General features: G+C 39.7%; 1 long non-coding RNA gene across 5 annotated transcripts; it reads right to left on the bottom strand.

Moving 5' to 3' along the window:
* Window positions 1-959: 959 nt before the first annotated feature.
* On the bottom strand, window positions 960-15,478 carry LOC310641503. Of its 5 annotated transcripts, none has more exons than XR_014492745.1 (6): window positions 15,354-15,478; window positions 11,500-11,626; window positions 10,669-10,804; window positions 6,566-6,649; window positions 4,960-5,014; window positions 960-4,795 (listed from the first exon to the last, which is right to left on the bottom strand). It is a non-coding gene; the product is annotated as an uncharacterized lncRNA (long non-coding RNA). The 5 variants fall into 5 exon arrangements; XR_014492746.1 differs by having other exon boundaries at window positions 4,960-5,017; XR_014492747.1 differs by having other exon boundaries at window positions 6,566-6,688.
* Between the last annotated feature and the right edge of the window lie 4,202 nt (window positions 15,479-19,680).

The following is a 19,680-nucleotide window of genomic DNA, read 5'->3' on the forward strand; positions in this document are numbered from 1 at the left end:
TTATACTTTTATGATTAAAGGAGATAAAAACATGAGTGTATATGTGGAAGTAATTTGTCATTTTCAGATTCTTCCATTTAAAAAAAACATGAAATATCCCTGCCATATACAAACAGTATTAGAAATATATCGCACCATGAAGATTGATTTTATATTATCCTTTGTATGCTCTAATATTTATAGTTACAATCTTACAGCACATCCTCATAATTAGAGATGCTAGTCAGTAAGGTCAAGAGTTTCACCTGTATGATTTATTTCAAAGAGAATTAATAGTGAACACGGAAGGTAGCAGGAATTTGTCAGTGGAGTTCAACAACAGAGACTAAACAGAAAAAGGCTATATATTCTGAGCAACTGACTGCTCAGATCTGTGACGTACAAAAGGCTAGCTGTTGATTGTAAAGAGGGCCCTGAAGTTGCTGATTCCCCATTATTATGTGATTGAGTGATTGCTGCCTGCCATGTAAGAGGAGGCTGTGTAGTACAGGTTGTAGAAAGAATATAAGGCAGACAGGGTTTTTTCAGGGAATAAATTCAAAGATCTAATAGGAAGGTAATAGGAAGCTAAAAGGGAAAAGTGGTGTGGTATATCTGGCTAATTCAACAAGGGAGGAAGAAGAAATAAAAACTTGTTGGCCAAATGTACTGGTTCATGAAAAAATAAAAACTCCCAGAACTAGCTAGAGTCCAGGAATATGACAGAGAAATTATCAAGATTCATCATGACTACTGACAGCTATCTCTTGCTGGTCATTCACCTGGAGATAATATCAGGTAATATCACCAAGAGCTGCTGCAACTGTTTCACCTTGGGCTTTGAAGTTCTTGGAAGGAACCTGAACAATCTAGGAACACCAGCAGCATTCTCTTCTTACTTATGTCTATGAAAGAGGGAAAAGAGAAAGAGAAATACTGCAAATGAATGACACATCATTTCTGTTGGTAGTTAAGATTTTATTTCTGAGAACATGGTCTGAGTTGTTGGCAAGATGTACTGTTGGCACACAATGGATAGCACCCAACAAAGACTGGGATAAATGTATTTGAGCAAGATAAATTGAAATTGTGTATTTATCTATATGCATTTATGACTTTCAAATTTTTATCTTAAGAGTCAGAATATGGAAAATAAACAAGATGAGCTACAACTTTAATGCAGTAAGGCAAATACAAATTAAAAGATCTGAGAACTGATGAAATTATTATCATTTAGATTTTAGATCTTATTAGATTTATATACCGCCCTTTCCCGAAGGACTCAGGGCGGTTTACAGGGCATTTTAAAATCATATCAAGGACTACATTACTTTAAAATTTCAGGTTATTCAGAAGAATCATTTCCATACAAAATACTCATGTTCCCATCAACAGACTTCTAATGTTATATAAATATTATTTATGCTGAACACCCAAGGCAATGCTGTACTTCCTTATCTTAATCCCTGCTTAATTCCATTTATTTTCTCATCTTAACTTCCATTATATACTATTCCTATCATATTCAGAAACCAATCTTCAATTCCCTAGTCCTACAAAAATCTATAAAATTCAAGGTATCTACTTTATTCATGAGTTATTCATGTTTAGACAACATATCTGAAATATGCTGACCACTTTCTAAGCAGGTACTTACTTGCATTCTCAATTCATTCAGGGTTTAGCATAATTATGCTCAAACTTCACCCCTGGTTTTTGTGTTAGTATGGTTCACTGCAGCATAACAAATAATATCAGCAAACTACAAATTTCTGTGCGCCTCTGATGACACCCTCTATTTCTCAAATTCATTCTTCCTGACATACATTTTTGCCCTTCATATTCAGATCCATTTTATCCTTCCCCTTTCTCCATGTTTCGCAAACACGGATACTATTTTTCTTTCATTATTATTAATCATAATAGTAATTAATTAAATGTATATGCTGCCTGACTCCCAATGACTTAGCATTTTACAATTGTTGAAAACAATTAAAAACAAAGAACAATCAAAGCATTCAGGGGGGGACATAAATCAATGACGCAGGTATTGCAACAGAGAAGACCTACTTCTGGTGTCCTGACAGAAAGCACTATATAATCAATGAAACCTGAAGCACACCAACCCTACCAGATTGCATCAACAAGGCAGATACACAAGTAATCAGGCCCTATTATGCCATAGGGCTTTACATGTAGTGACTAGCAGGTCTGGAGGAAAACTGGCAACCAGTGCAGCTTGCAAAGCAGAGCCATTACAGGGCATACTGAGGCATGCCCATCACTGTCCCCACAGCTGCATTCTGGACCTATATTATATTTATATTTATTATATTTTTATACCGCCCTTCTCCCGAAGGACTCAGGGCGGTGTACAGGGCAATAAATATAAAAACAGAATACAAAAGTTAAAAAACAATTAAATATTATGCCCAAGTTTAAAACAGTAATTAAAAACATATTAAAACCCCAATCCTAACCCATTAAACCAGGTCAGATTGCTCAAATAAATAAGTTTTTAGATCGCGCCGGAAGGAGCGAAGGTCGGGGGCCATCTGGAGCTCAACCGGCAAGCGGTTCCACAGGTCTGGCGCGCCCACAGAGAACGCCCTCCCCCTAGGGGCCACCAATCGACATTCTTTGATCGGAGGCACCCTGAGGAGGCCCTCTCTGTGGGAGCGCACTGGACGGAGGGAAGTTGACGCCGGCCGCAGGTGTTGCCGTAGGTAATGAAGGTGGTCTTCGAGGATAGCTCCATGTAGAATCAAATCATGATTTGATTTGATTAACTAGGACATGAGTGACTGAAAGCCCCCTCAGTCTAGGAAAAAAGGTACAACTGGTGCACCAGATGAAGTTGGGCAAAAACCTTCCTCACCACACCTGCCAGCTGTTCATAAAGAAGGAACTGTGAGTCCAAGGAGATCCCCAAACTGCATGCCATTCTTGAATAGGGAAGTAGAATCTATCTAAGGCCAAAGTTGGAAAAACCTCAGATCTGTGTAGTCCAAACACACGCAGCTTGGTCTTAATAGGATGAGTTAAAGACAGTTCCTCCCCATTCAAATGTGCACAGTCTCTACACACAGAACCCTGACAAACCTCACTTGCCCAGACTGAATTTAAAAGTATGATGATACCAAATCCCAAAACCAGTAGATAACCTCACCCAGCAGTTTCATGTAGATGTTGAAAAGGATGGAAAAGAGAATAGAACCACACAAAGAAGGGGCCTAGGGGATGATCTTTCCCCACCAACCAACACTGATTGGAACCAGCCCAGCGAAATGAAAAGAATCAGTATAAAATGATGACCTCAATCCCGAACTCAAATGGAGCTGGCTCAAAGGGGCGTATTCCTTTACTTTCCAAGTTTTAATCTTTCACATGGCCTGGTCATGACCAGACAAGGCAAGATACTTTGACTCTTACTACACATTGTAATTTTAATCAATCCAAGTGTTCACATATCATTTTAATTTGATAAAGAAAGAATAGATTACGTTAAGAACCTTTGTCATGTCCATGTTATATTTCACCATACCTTGTTCATAGTAAAGGCACAATCAATTTTGACATATTTGGGGGGGGCAATATGTCATTAGTATAACTGAAGCCCAATTTTACCTCACGTAATCACCACAATATTCTATGCAAACTAGGATCTCTAATCAAAAGGCAGCCTATAGCCTATATCCTGTACCTTCATCCCATCAATTAAGAATTATAAACAAGGTTCAGGACAATGTTGTTCTTTCAAACATAATTCTAAGTCTTCGGGATTATTGATATCTTTTTCCTTTCTAGTTTCTCACAAATACCTGTAAGGCTTTAACAGTTATATGATGCTTAGAGAATATGTACAACTGTCTCAGCAAACCTGGAAATAAGCCTAAATGTTCATAGAGCTGTCTAGGGCAGGGCTAGGCAACCTTGGCTCTTTTATGACTCATGGACTTCTACACCCAGAATTCCTGAGTCAGCTACCCCTGGTCAAGGGTGACAAAGTTGAAGGATACAAATTCTGATTGGAGAAAATTGCTAGAATGCTTGTTTCTGTTAATCTTTGAGATCTAGAATTGCAATATCCGATATAGTCCTGAAAAACAATCTCAAAGTCTGAGCAAAATGTCATTGCTTATCACTGTATAGCCCCAGGTCTTTCCTACAAGGTTGGATGCCAGTACGGGTATCAAACCAAATCACAAGGAATCCCTTTCAAAGAAAATATCTTTATGAATTGTAATTGATCACAAGATATTTTGGGCTGCAAATAATTTTTATTTAGAAACCAATCATATAATTTGCTAGCATTCCTATTTATTTATTATATGCTTCGGCTTATATACTTTACTTCATTTATTAACATTCTGATATTTAGTAGCAATAATGAAGAGTGCAGAGATCAAGTATGTGAGACAGAAAGAAAAGAACAGCATGACAACAAGACATTTTTAACACAAGAACTTGTCCTGAATCTAATAGATTTGCTTCTTTCTCTTTAATCAGCTTTTCTGCACTAAAGCCACAGTACCACAATACACTTAACTAAATCAAAGTGGTGAGGCCTAGTAAGGTATGAGAACACTAAGAAGGGATTAAATGACCCAATTAATTCCAAGGATGCTAGGTATCCTCAAATGCTGTTGGTGAAGACGGTCTCAAATGCTGTTGTTAGGATCAAATCTGAACAGACTTCCAGACTTCTCGCACGTAGCCTAGATCTGTTATTGGAGTTCATTTGACCTGGAGACTCAAGGAAGCAGACTGAAGTGAGTGCAGCAGAGGTGTGTTCTCTTAGAGGAATGACATTGTTCTACAAACAATAAGGAACAAAAGAACAAAGGAAAATACATAATATGTATATGTGGTATTGCAATCAAAACAAACCAATTAAAAGTTAATGTATTCTATATGCTGGCTCCAGACTCCTAGCAATCATTTCATCAAATATGATGGATTCTTAAAACTTTTTATCACCTGTTTAGCCTTCTTCTGGTGCTTCCTTTCCCCACAACGATTTCCATGTCCATCTCTGCTTATAAACAAAATGGTACATGTTGACTACAAGTTCCAAGAAAGTAACAACTTGGCTACTGTCTTGTTCGTGTTCATTCCATTCATCCCTTACATCATGTAAATTTAATCTTTCAGATTCATGACAGAAGGGTTGTTTAATTGAGGAATAGGAAGAACAACAAATGTGGCTTCTTCCTTATTTTCATTTTCACCCTCCTGCTTTAAGGTCTACAAAGCATTGGGATTACACAGGTTTTGTAACATTAGAGACAATGTTAGTAAACTTCAGCTTTAGTGCTGGAATATTGTGCTTATATCTGGTTATCATCTATGGTCGACCCATCACCATTTCTTGACCTAAAATGAAAACAAGGGAAAAATGGGGGATGAGAAGTTTCATGATTTAGACAGGCTGAAAGCCTTCACAGGAACAGAGAAATATAACAACAAAAACAAAGCACAAATATTCAAGCAAAGTCTATTGCTGGCCAAATGGACTTCTATTTTTTCTTGTAAAAGGAAAAATTAAGGCTAGCATCCTTATAAAAAAAATGTCACATTGCTACTCTTCTGCTATATTTGCAAAATAAATTCACAGTAGCTTCTCTTAAATAAAAGGCACCTTTGGAATTTCAATTTTTAAAAGCCTGCTTGGTTTTTATCTACACAGAATGTATGAATATCTATGCCTCTTTTATTCAACCTCAAAGCTATCTGAGTTATAATATCTTCTGTTGTCTTTTTTTTTTAAAGAAAGTATTTTCATGACAAGCATTAACTTTTGGGTTGCAATCATTTTATAGCACTGCAGCTCCAACTGATAAGATGAAATTCTATTACCCTTTCAAAACCTGTGCGGTGTCTTTCATTTTTTTTAAAAAAGCCCTATGCACTATAGAATAAATGCTAGCAATAATACATTTAAAATTATTGTAGCTGAATTCCTAATATAACATTATTTTTACTTACAAGCAACCTCTTTAATATTATGTAAAATTCATATGAAAACTAATATGACAATAAGAACATTTTTCATTTTCAGTCCAACTTTAAAATTATAAAACATTATATTCCAAACTGGAAAAAATGCCATTGTTTTGATGATAAACAATGGTCCTATTGGAATAAAAGTTTTAAGAGTGGTCATACAGCACTACAATGTCAAAAAAAAGCACATGACTGCTAAAGGTGCATATCAGTAGGAGAAGTTCCTTATGACATGAATTGTTATAGTGGTATATTTAAGAATGTCAGAGCAGGACTTTTGAGGGCAGGGGTCCAGATGCTTATTCAGCAGAATTAATAGGATAATCCTTGGAACAAAGCGAGGGCTGTCTTGCTAAGCTCTTTGAAGTGAATGATACACTACCTTCTGAAGGGGGCGGGGGCATACGTTCAATGAGCTATATTCAGTGGGGCTAGACTTCCATAAAGGGTATTAACTGAATTAGGCAAGAAGTGGATCAGGTGATAATTCGGCACATACCTCCTTAGAAGAGACCTATAAGATGACATAGGATACACTAACAGGAAAACGTAATGAGAATTGCAAGCTAAAAGTGGCTACCTCTCCATTCGCAAGGGCAGAGGGTGCCCAGAGTCTTCCCACTGTGCGATTCATTGATGGGGAAGCAATGGCCCAAGAGATGAACTGTGTTTAGAAAGAGATCAACTTTAACTGAATTCAACTCTGAAACAAAATGAAATTTGCAAGGAACATATCATTACCTCCCATGGCACTCCAAGTGTAACTACACTATTTTCTTCACATCCACAATGTCTGGACAGCAGGTGTCTCCCCCACCTTTCCTCTTTCTATATAATACCTGCAAACCAGATCTGCTCCTTCTACTTCCCCACAGAAATATCCTTCCGATTCTCTCTTCCCCTCTCCTTGGTTACCTCATCAGAAGACCAATTCCAGTACGAATCTGCTCTATAGAGCACAGCAGCAGAACAAGGGAGCAGCAGATAACCTTCACTTGATTCCCATTTGAATGCCATTTCAAGTCTGTATCTTCATGGATTCAGAATTACTCTAAGGACCTTGAAAAGGGCACAATGGCTCAGCAGTTAAAGATGCTGAGCTTGCCAGCTGTAAAGCTGGCAGCCTGGGTTCAAGCTCCACCTCGACTCGCCACGTTCCTCCTGGCAGCCCTGGGGCCTCCCAAGCGGAGGGTTCCCAGGCTGAGCCAAGCGCCCAGTCCCGAACCCGAAAGGGGTGGGACGTTCTCCTCCCGAGTAGTTGAGCCTGCCTGCATTGTTCCCTCCTTCTCTCCACTCTCCGTGCTCTAGGATCAGGAGAGGGTGGCCCTTGCTCATCGCCTGAGCTCTGTCTCTCATGTTCATCCTGTCCCAATCCTGAAAGGCTCTGGCCTGCCTCAGTCTGCTCTTCCTCACATTCCTCTGAAGCCTCTCCCTCAACCTCCATAAGCTCCAGTTCCAGAACCTTTTCCTCAGCAGATTCAGATTCTGACGGGGGTATGACAGCTGTGAGAATGACCTGCCCCCTGGGTCCAGGCACCTCCCCATCCAGCGTGGGGATGAGTGTCCAAGTTCCTTCGGGGCAAGCACTGCCTCTGGCATAGCTGGGGTTCTCAGGCCATTGCCCCTCCATCCCCCCAAGTCCAGACCCCAATTGCATCCATCCCACTCTGTTGGCCAGCCCCCTCACGCTCCCAGTAACAGCGTTCTGTGCATCTCAGCATAGAGTCATGCTGGCCATATGACCATGAAAGTGTCTTTGGACAATGTTGGCTCCCTCAGCTAAGAAAAGAAGATAAGCACTATCCCTTAAGAGTCTGACATGACTGGACAAACAAACTATGGCAGATTAATACAGTTTAATTCACAGTGAAGTTTGGAGCATCTTACTAGACCTGACCAGAACTGAATATGTTATATGAATATACACAGTCTTCATCATCAAATGTTTCAGAAATGCAGTTGTAACTAAAGCAAAATATCCCAAAACTAAAAAAAGCTTCAGCAAATATTTGAAACTGACCTCCTTTAAGTCTTCAACTTATCTATATGATGTCTGTACCTGTAAAACTGTGATGGATCAGGATGGAGTTCAGCAGTATCCACTAAGTCAACAGTCAACATGGAGTCTATGGCAGTGTACTCAAAGCAACACCTCTTTGAATGCATGCATGCAATGTTGACACACATATGAAAGTCATGGGGCTGTGATCACACTACAGCAACCATCATCTTGACTTTTTCTGAACACCTTCCCCCTCCCAAAGGTGTTTATTGCTTCCAATTATTTGCTGTAGAAAAGGTACGTAGGGTATCTCACTGGCACTAATGCGTTATGACTTAAAATTGTTGTTAAAGGTGAAGTTGGTTATGTTTCTGAAACCTTCTGGAACCTAACTTTGTTTTGCCCAAGAACAAGAGTCAAGAAAGAAGGAGCAAGACTGGAATTGTTGTGGCCTACTTATCATGTTTTAACTGCACCCAAAATATATTATTGGGCTGACCTAACTTAGATATCAAGTAGCACAAGCCCTAAAAGGTTTGCACAGCTGTTTTGAATGTTTTTTTTTCCTTAAGGAAAATATCTGTACATATTGAATGCGTTTGCATTCATTTTCTCATTTGTACAGCATAAACAATCAGAATATTTAAATTAAACTATCGAGAAGCAGTTACTTTCATTTTTGTACCTCTGCTGTTTTAAAAACCAACATATATGTTTTTGTACTTATTCAAATGAACGTATCTGTCCTCAGTAATTGTTCTTAAGAGTACAGATGTATAAAAAATGAAATTTGATTGCGGTCATAAGTTATAGCACTCCAGATACTATAGTTTTAAAAAGTACCTACATAGATTTCACGAAGGATAAAAGTACCAAAGGTAGAAGATGAATTCTGACTCTAGGGTAAGAGACACTGTTACAAAAGTTTCTAGGGAACAACAAAAGTCTCCTCCAGATTTGCTTGTGGATCTTTCAAAGGTATTCAATTTGCCACGACTGAAAGTAAGATTTTAAACTAGAACCGAGTGTGGTATTACCTAATATTAGCTCTTATTATGTTCTTATCTTTTTCTCCTTATATCTCTCTCTGATTCATACTATCTCCCCATGATTTAGAAGACATTTCCAGATTAAGACAAAATCTAATTAGATTAAATTTACCAACTAGATCAAGAACACTGCTGATCTTTACATATCCAAAACCTATGTGCAAGATGAAAGCTAAGATAATGCTGGAAGAAGTCTGGGGAAGTGAGATAAGAATTTCTAAAATCACAGCACAGACTCCATAAAATACCCCAAAGGGACCTTGTTAGCCAACAGACAAAAGGACAAGAGTCAAAACAAGGATCAAGGAACAAAATACAGGTAATCCTCAACTTACGACCACAATTGAGCCCAAAATTTATGTTGCTAGGTGAGAAATTTGTTAAGTGAGTTTTGCCCCATTTTACAACTTTTCTTGTCACAGATGTTAAGTGAATCACTGAAGTTAAATTAGTAACACGGTTGTTAAGTGTATCTAGCTTCCCTATTGACACTGAATGCCAGAAGGTCACAAAAGGGGATCGCAGGACACTGCAGCCATCATAAATGTGTGTCAGTCAAGCATCCAAATGTAAATCATGGGGATGCTGCAATGGTCATAAGTGTGAAGAACGGTCCTAAGTCACTTTTTTCAATGCCGTTGTAATTTTGAATGGTCACTAAGTGAACTGTTAGGTAGTTCAGGGCTACTGGTACACGGTGTAGTGAATGTGCGGAAATTCTAGTTCAAGACGTCCAGGCACCACAAAAGAAAACTGCTGTCTCGCCTAGCTTCCAGGTAATGAGCAGAACAGAGAGGTCCACACTGTTGTTAAAACAGCAGTGCAATCAAAGCGATGACTGTGATGCATATAAAAAATGCTTTAGCGGCAAAATGGGCAGCATAAAATTTTCATAAAAAATAATAATAAAACAAGTGGAGTTCAATCGCATCATCATGGCTACCATCATGTCTTCTTTTTTTTAATCCAGACCTTGCAGTTCCTCTAGGGCAGAGAAAAACGAAGGCATGGAAAAGCAAATGCTTAGACCCCGGTCATAATGTGTCTTTCTCTCCTTCAGTCTGACTCTTACAATGGGAAGGGCAGTCTCAATTTTACCTTCGTTTTCAGCAAATGTTTTCTCTTTCCTGAGTCTGAAAGTCAAGTGAGTGGAAAGCCCCAGTGCCTGTAGAGAGGGTGCAGCAATATTGTTGAAAGAAGCCTTTGGATCCCCACAGGAGCTCAAATCACCCCATTCCACACTGCCACAATCACATATTAACAAGTTATTTAATAAGTAACAGGACAAGGAAGAGATTTAAGATTCTCCACTTTCTCCTTTAAGTGGGCCAACTGAGCATTCTAAATGGTGCCAAAAGTTACTGAGGATCATCACTCACTGTTCACTTTCCCTCCTTTCCTTCATTTTATTTTGTTGGAAGACCACCACCTCCAGACAGTTCCTCCAATCCAGCAATTCCTCCAACTGCTGCCTTGTGAGTATTTTGCTCCAGTCTCATTCACTACCTCTTAAAGTGCAAGAACCACCACCCCCAAGAGATTGCAGCAAAACAATATTTTAAAATAGTTCAAACCATATTGCCTTTGGACATCGGCACTCCCTTATCTATATTTCAAAAACATATCACCCACCACGGTGATGGCTGTATGCTGCTTTGTATTCTTTGCCCTGCTCTCTGTTTATTGAGAAGAAGCCACTGGCAGGTCTTTCTTTTGCAACTTCTGCCTAAGTTCATTCGGCTTCGCCAAAAGGACTGTAAATCAATACCTGTGTAAATGGGGAACAGTGAGAAAAAAAAATGCAGTTGTGATCCATCCCATGTTCACAAAAGAATAGAAAGTACTTGGAGCAGCGCCTGTTTACATTGACAAAAGTGCAATTTGCAAGGGATTATCACCTCTAACCTTGGGAATAGTGAAAAAAGAAACATCTGTACCTCTCTAAATTTGGAAACATAAATTTAGACACACAGGGGCACACACGCACCAAGGTAATTTGTTATATATAATGGGAAAGGCTGATTCCCAGTCTCAGAAAAGAGACCTTTGACTTAACTCCATCAAAATCAAGCCTTTTCTCCTCAGGATTATATCTTAGAAGACAAAGAAGGAGGTGCTGTTAAGTTTTGCAGAAAGGTAAACTATCACAAATTAAAAGTTCTCCATAGTGGCAGAAAAAAATACGTAGATGAATAGGTAAAGGTAAAGGTTCCCCCGCACATGCGTGCTAGTCGTTTCCGACTCTAGGGGCCGGTGCTCATCTCCGTTTCAAAGCCGAAGAGCCAGCGCTTGTCTGAGGACATCTCTGTGGTCATGTGGCCGGCATGACTAGACGTCAAAGGCGCACGGAACGCTGTTACCTTCCCACCGTAGTGGTCCCTATTTTTCTACTTGCATTTTTACGTGCTTTCGAACTGATGAATACAGTAAGCAATAAGCAATAAGAAAGTTATGCTTCATTACCTTATTCCAGCTTAGAGCTGTTCTTGTGTAGTAGTCCTTCTGTCTCAAAATTGGCCAACTGATCAACTGCATTCACCCATCACACTCAAGTAGAAAGCAAAAATTGGCTGGGAATCTACAGTATGGGCTAAGCCAGAAAGTAAAATTTACATCCATAATGTCTGGGTTCAAAGGATAACTAAACCAGAATTAAACTATCCACAGCAGTATTTTTCAAAATTGGCAACTTTAAGAGGTGTGGATTTCAACTCCCAGAATTGCCCAGCCAGCACTGAGGAAAATACTGATCTACATTATAATGTCGTACAGCAGGGGTGTCAAACTCAATTTCATTGAGGGCCGCATCAGCATTGCGGTTGCCCTCAGGGGGGCGGGTGGGTGTGGCCAGGGTGGGCGTGGCCTACTGGGTAGGCATGGCTACAGTGCGTATGGCCTACTGGGTGGGCGTGGCCAGCTATACATCATTTGCATCATGGGTGTCTATGGGGCACTGGGCAGGAGTGGGGCAGATCTGAGGGTCTCTGGCAGAAGGAGGGTCTCTGGGCCAGGGCCAAGGCAGTGGGGGCCGTTCCCTCACTGTTTCCAGGATAGCTTCGCGGGCCACATGAAACCACTTCGCGGGCCGGATCCGGCCCCCGGGCCTTGTGTTTGACATGTCTGCCGTACAGATAGACCTCGACTTACAACTGTTTATTTAGTGACCGTTCAAAGTTACAACAGCTATGAAAACAGAGACTTATGTCCATTTTTCACACTGACAACCATTGCAGAATCCCCATGGTCACATAATCAAAATTCAAATGCTTGGAAACTGGTTCATATTTATGACGGCTGCAGTGACCCAAGGTCACTGCGATTCACCTTCTGAGAAGCAAAGTCAAATGGGGAAGCCAGATTCATTTAACAACCATATTGCTAACTTAACAACTGCTGTGATTCACTTAACAACTGGGGCAAGAAAGCTCATGAAATGGGGCAAAACTCACTTAATAGCTGTCTTGCTTAGCAACAGAAATTTTGGGCTCAACTGTGGTCGTAGGTTGAGGCCGGCCTGTAACTGATGAGAGGCCAGAACTAAAAAAGTAGCTTGTTAATTGAACCGACCCATCAATTAAGACTGCATTTGACATCCATTGAACTGACACTTCTCAGGTAGTAAAGAATTAGCACAGCCTTTCCCTCCAGATGTGTCGGAATAAAACTTCTAGCATTTCCACCAAAATAACCCTAGTTGAAGAAAAGCTGAATAATTGTTCCGTTCCTAATTTCACTGCAAAAGTCTTTTTGCCTTTATTTCCTCTGGCCTAAGAAGGCTTCCTTTTTTACATGGTTTGATATTCCAGCTGATTAAGGCCAATAATGCAGGGTAATCTGTATTTAATTATAAAGGCCACTTGTATCACAGCTAGAAATCAAGGTTGTCCTGGCAACAGTAAAACACACGCACAACTGAAAAATGAAAATGGAATCCATTTGCCTCTACAAGACGAGCTGGCCAGTTGATTTAGAAGACAATTTTATATAGTGAGAACAGTTAATAAAATGCAGTAATGATGTTTTTCTGAGTTTCTGATGTCAAGTCTCCAGATAATGCACCTCCTGTCATACCACGTTCTTGATTTGTTATTTTTTTCAGTCCTATTGTTACTTTTTCAAAGTTGTATGTGGCCATGACAAATGAGGAATTCTAAAAGAATTCATAAAAATACAGAACGCATATCTTGAAAAATCCAATCACAATGCATACAGATCTGAATGATGCCTTAGAGCAGAGGACAATGCAAGAAATTGTAGAAGATGCCTTTAAGGTATTAGGAATATACACTTTAAACCAGATTTACTGTATAGCTGGTTGAAACAACCTGTTTATCAGACAACTATTTCTGGGTTGACAGCTAAAGTTGTCTTTTGAGTGCCATGCTGGGAGTGACTCTGAAAAAAAATATTACAAGACTGGCTGTCCCAGGGCTAGATTTAATCTTAGCCTGATCTGCAAATAAAGATGCAAATACTTTCCTCACTGCCTTCATAGGGAAAAAAAGGAAGTATGACTTTCATGGATGGATAGGCAAAGGGATGGGATTAATGGAAGGGAAAAAAACCCTTGACTTATAGCAGGGCTTAAACGAACAGCATATGGCATTCTTCCTCGCCTTCATATTATCTACTGAGAGCCACAGCCTAGCAAAGCTCTTATTAATAGTACTGAGCTACAGGATGGGAAAGTCCTCCTGATGGGATATTCCAAATATCGGTATTCCCCTGTCCTTTCTGGAGCATTGTTATTCCTGCTCCCACCAATGGTTTCAAAATAGCTGTTCCTTGATTACAGGATGGGAAGTCTTTTGCTGAGCTGTGAAACAAGTGGGAACTGTCCAATATTACACTATGAAGATCTGTGGATCTGGACTTGTGCTTCTCTCCTCATTCCTGTAACCACCATGTAGGAGCCCTGGTGGCACAGTGGTTCAAAAGAAGCATTGCAGGCAAACTCTGCAAACAGCCTGGAGTTCGATGCTGAGGGGGCTCAAGGTTGACTCAACCTTCCATCTTTCCATGGTTGGTAAAATGAGGATCCTGATTGTTGGGGACAATATGCTGACATTGTAAAGTAGCGGCCCTCAACCTTTTGGGCACCAGGGACTGGAAGGGTATGGTTTCATGTGCTGCCTGCATCCTGTGGATGGGGCTTCACTTGTTTGTGTGGACCGGTTTCTGGCATGCCGCAGACCGGTCCCCATCCATGGACCAGGGCTTGGGGACCCTTGCTGTAAAGAACTATGGGGTGGTATATAAGCCTAAATGCTATTGCTATTGCCACATACCTTTGCTAATAAGTACCTCCTGGATGAATTCAGCTATATCCCACATTAAACTAAACCCTTTGCCCTGCTTGGGATGTATAAAGTAGTTTGATATTTTTTTTAAAAAACTGCTTCTTTAACAATGGTGAGATTTTATTTATATTTAAACTTGTAATTTTAAAATTGGATTTTTGACACTAATCAGCTATTAGAAGTTTTAAAACAACATGCCAATAAGGTTATAAAGCCAACTATAGTGATTACCTTTAATTTTTGCAGGTATTTCACGGTGTCATCATAGTGACATTTCCAATATTTCAAACTTCAAAGGCTCTCTGTTCAGTGTTTTTCCCCGCCATCTGAGTGCAGACGTCTTGTAAGCAATTCCTTTAAAGCACATACTTTATACTAGAAAGGACACACTGATTTGCATTCATTCATTAGCTGACATTTGGTAGGGTTACCACATATTTAGTACCTTTCTTATGAACCTAAGTTGAGGCTAAGTCGGCAAACGTTTTTCATGCTTTGGATGCCCAAGAAAGATTATCAACGAACCATATTTACTAAAGTGATAAATACATAAAGAGCTGTGGCTTTATCAAGCACTGCACAAAGCAAAAGATTATTCTGCTGTGACTGTACTAAATGAGATCTATACTCTTCACTGATGTGTTCAGTTTCAACTTCTTGAACTAGCTGTCTATTGGCAAAATGGAAGTGTAGACTGTATCATCTCTATTGTTCAATACAGTGTTTAAAAATGGTGAGTTTTGTTATAAGTTGCATACCTCGTTCTACTTTCCCTTTCCTATTTTTCTTTTTAGGCATGGATTTTTATGTATATATATACATAAAAATATATGTATATATATATACATATTTTTCCTTTTTCGTTTATTTTTTCTTCTTTTATACAAAGAAAGAAAAAATATTGGGCTGTAAAAATCTGTAAAATGAGCTGTAAAAACAACCACTAAGTGTCAACCAAGAGTGATTTTCCATCTCCTTTTGATGCCATCTAGGGCTCATATAGTTTCTGCAACATACCTTTAGTAGCTTTAAATGTAATTTACTTCAGCTTTCCGAGTTTGCAGAGCACATTGAACTAATATAGATTCATCCAACGTTGTACATGAAATGAGGTTGGCCATTTTCTGTCTCAATGTGTTCTGTAAACAGAATCATAATGTCGCTTATTTTGGCTTAGTGTGATACAGATAGTACAAGTGTACTACCTGTAGTACAACAGTACTACAGTAGGGAAAACTCACATTATACACACATACATATAGATACACATATGTATGTGTATATACTGCTCAAAAAAAATAAAGGGAACACTTAAACAACACAATGTACTGTATTTAATAGTAGGATGTTTTATCTTCTGTTCCCTCTATTAAATACAGTACATTGTGTTGTTTAAGTGTTCCCTTTATTTTTTGAGCAGTATATATACATATACATATACATATACATATACATACGTACATACGTACATACATACACACACATATATATATGTGTGTGTGTGTGTGTGTGTGTATAAATTATTCAAATTGCTAATAAAGAATTTTTTAGGGAGGCTGAAATGATCATTTCGAACTTCTTATGTTCTCATCAGTCAGTCATACCCTTTTTATCTGAGATTCGAACCTGGGCTGATTATATATTAGGCAGTTGCTTTAACTTCCTGAGCCACAGGTTCTTTCTCTATTAGCTAGGAAGCAAGGGAGATATATGTGTTAAATATTTGTCAAGTCATTTGAATATGCCTTGCTAATTAACTCTTTCTTTCCTGTTTGGACTAACTCAAGGCTATCCACAGGATATAGTCACAACTTATGACAGCTCATTATTTATGTAAATTATTCAAATTGCTAATAAAGAATTTTTAGGGAGGCTGAAATGATCATTTCGAACTTCTTATGTTCTCATCAGTCAGTCATAGAGAAAGAACTAATACAGTAGCTAATAGAGAACCTGTGGCTCAGGAAGTTAAAGCAACTGCCTAATATATAATCAGCCCAGGTTCGAATCTCAGATAAAAAGGGTATGACTGACTGATGAGAAGTTGATAACAACTGCATTCTCTGGAATATCCAATCAGCATGACCAACCTCAAAGTTACAACGGCATTGAAAAAAGTGACTTATGACAGTTTTCTGCACTTACAACCATTGCAGCATCTCCATGGTTATGCGATCAAAATTCAGAAGCTTGGCAACTGAATCATATTTAGGATGGTTGCAGTGTCACATGATCACCTTCTGTGACCTTCTAACTCAATGGGGTAACAAGACTCCATTAACAACCATGTCACTAGTCTAACAACTGCAATGATTCACTTAAACAACTGTGCAAAGAAAAGTCGTAAAATGGGGCAAAATTCACTTAACAAATATTTCATTTAGCAGCAGAAATTTTGGGATCAATTGTGGTTGTGAAGTCAAGGATTACCTGTACTTGAACCTAGATATATAATCCCATCAGGCTATAATTGGAACATTGTGATTAATTTTTTTTTAAAATAGTGCAATACAGCTAGTCCTTGACTTACAACCATAACTGAACCCAAAAGTTAAGCAAGACAGTTAAGTGAGTTGCGCCCCAGTTTGCAACCTGTTTGCCGCAGTTGTAAAGCGAATCCAGTTGTTAAATGAATCTGGCTTTTCTCATTGACTTTGCTTGTCAGAAGGCAACCAGGGAGGCTATATGAACCTGAGGCACTGCAACTGTCCTAAACACAGGCCAACTGTACAGATAGTTCTCAACTTACAGCCATTTATTTAGCGACTGTTTGAAGTTGCAACGGCACTGAAGAAAGTGACTTATGACCATTTTTCACAGTTACAACTACTGCAGCATCCCAGTGGTCACCTGATCAAAATTCAGAAGCTTGGCAACTGGCATGTACTTACGACGGTTGCACAGTCCCGGGATGATGTGATCACCTTTGGGGACCCTGTGAGAAGCAAAGTCAGTGGGGAAGCCAGATTCACCAAACAACCATGTTACAAACTACTGCAGTGATTCACTTAGTAACTGTCGCAAGAAAAGTTGTAGCATGGGGCAAAACTCGTTTAACAACTGTCCTGCTTAGCAACAGATGTTTGGGGCTCAACTGTGGTCGTAAGTCAAGGACTACCTGTATATGAATCTTTCGATTGCAATCTTACAAAAAAAACCACCTCGCTGGACAAAAAGAAAGGCAGGGCAGAAACAGTCATTCAAGGTCAGGGAGAGGCATCTCTGGAGGTTTGGAATTTGCCTCTTTTCCTGTTACCACACAAGCCCCAGAAATTATTACTGCAATTTGTGATGTCAGACTCACAAAACTTACACCTGCCCAAATCCACTTTTTTTATACAAAAGATACAAGATATTTGAGATTGAGTTCAGCTTTATCTCCCATTTTCAAATCCGCTGCTTGCTAGCCCTCAAACCTGTGTTACGTTTGTATAGCTAGAGTTTTCCATTGGTTACACAAAGAACTGACTGACTGTTGTCAGAGCCTGATGTCATAGAGAGATTAGTTCAGTCACCCAGTCAATTTTCATGCCTAAAATGGAACTAGAACTCAGAGTCTCCTGGTTTCTGGTGTTTTCACCATTAGACCAAACTGTCTCTCTGGGTTTACAAAACATGCTAAATCTAAAAGTCCATCTCTTGAACCAAAATCTTAGTAGGATGTTACCAAAGCAGCCACTCTTTTAGGTTTACAGAACCCAAGATTTGAAATGTAATTTTAAATATAATTTAATACAATTTGATATTGTGAAGGCTTTCATACTTCTAGATTGCTCCCTAAAGAAACCCCAATTCAGCCAAAATTATGTCAGCAAAACTGCTAACATTTAAATAAAAAAAATGAGGTAAAACAGATTCTTGACAATGCATCTCCCTTTTATCCTAGTATCAAAAGGCAATGTCCCTTAGTGACACATTACAAGCCAGGTCCCTGAAGGCCAAAAATTGTCAGTTAGCCTTGCGATAAATCATGGCTTATAAACCACAGTCCCTGAGTTTGCATGCCATACAAAGGGAAAACCAAACAAAAGACAAATGTCTTGGGACGGTCATTTTCATACTCCAATGAATTTATGCATGAACACAATAGTCCCCGAGATTTAAAATACTGAAAATGACAAGCCTGACTAACATGCTGACCAGTCATCTGTTTGGGTGGGGCCTGATCAGCAGTCTGAAGTCCTGGCTTAGTATAGTAAGTGAACCTAGTTGGGGGTTAACCACACCCCCTAAGTACAGCACAAACATCCATAATTGTCATGTGTTCAGCTCAAGCCACAGCTGAGTCAGCTCAATATCTTCAGCTGTCTACAATAGTGTTTTCTCTCTGCTTCAGATACAAGGTTTGCCATGGTTGCGATAGCACATTTTACTGATGTGGCTGATGGGATCTGCCTGGTTATATGAGTCATTTTAGGCTACTGTAATTTACTACCTAAGGGACGCGGTGGCTCAGTGGGTTAGGACGCTGAGCTTGCCTATCAGAAGGTCGGCAGTTTGGCGGGTCGAATCCCGAGTGCCACGTAACAGAGTGAGCACCTATTACTCGTCCCAGCTTCTGCCAACCTAGCAGTTCGAAAGCACATAAAAATGCAAGTAGAAAAATAGGGACCACTACGGTGGGAAGGTAACAGCGTTCCATGCGCCTTTGGCGTCTAGTCATGCTGGCCACATGACCACGGAGACATCCTCAGACAAGCGCTGGCTCTTCGGCTTTGAAACGGAGATGAGCACCGGCCCCTAGAGTCGGAAACGACTAGCACGCATGTGCGGGGGAACCTTTACCTTTAATTTACTACCTATGGAACTACTCTGTGTGACAGGTAGACCAAAACTCGGTCGCTTCCACAGAAATATCTCCCCTGTATTATGCCTGACTGGGATAATTTATCGTGTTTCTCAAATCTTATGCAAGCGCCTTTTATACCTGGCATTCAGGACTATTTTGGAAGAATTCACAGCTGGCTTTCCAAAACATTTAACATGCTTTTGAGAAATCACCAGACAAGGAATCCTGCATAGAACTCCCTTGATTCAGGAAGGAAACCCAGTTCTGCCAGGGGTATGTTGCCCATTTGTGCACCATGGGCAAGGCATCAGTAATTATACTGCCCTGTTGTCCTGCCAGTTCACAAACTGGAGGAAAACACTTTGATGTGGCCATCTGGCTTGTACCTTCAGAGACAGTGAGGTGGTGCCAGAGAAGAAAAGATACATGGAGGCAGTTCAATCAATTCTGGGTTTACCCGGTTCTCCAGACCAGATGGCCAGCACCTTTCTGGTTTTCACAACTCCAATATATGATATAGCTGTGTAAGGAAAGGAACGGGACCGACTAGAAGGC

This window comes from Vipera ursinii (assembly GCF_947247035.1).
Source record: "Vipera ursinii genome assembly, chromosome: 5".
Taxonomy (NCBI): Eukaryota; Metazoa; Chordata; class Lepidosauria; order Squamata; family Viperidae; genus Vipera; species Vipera ursinii.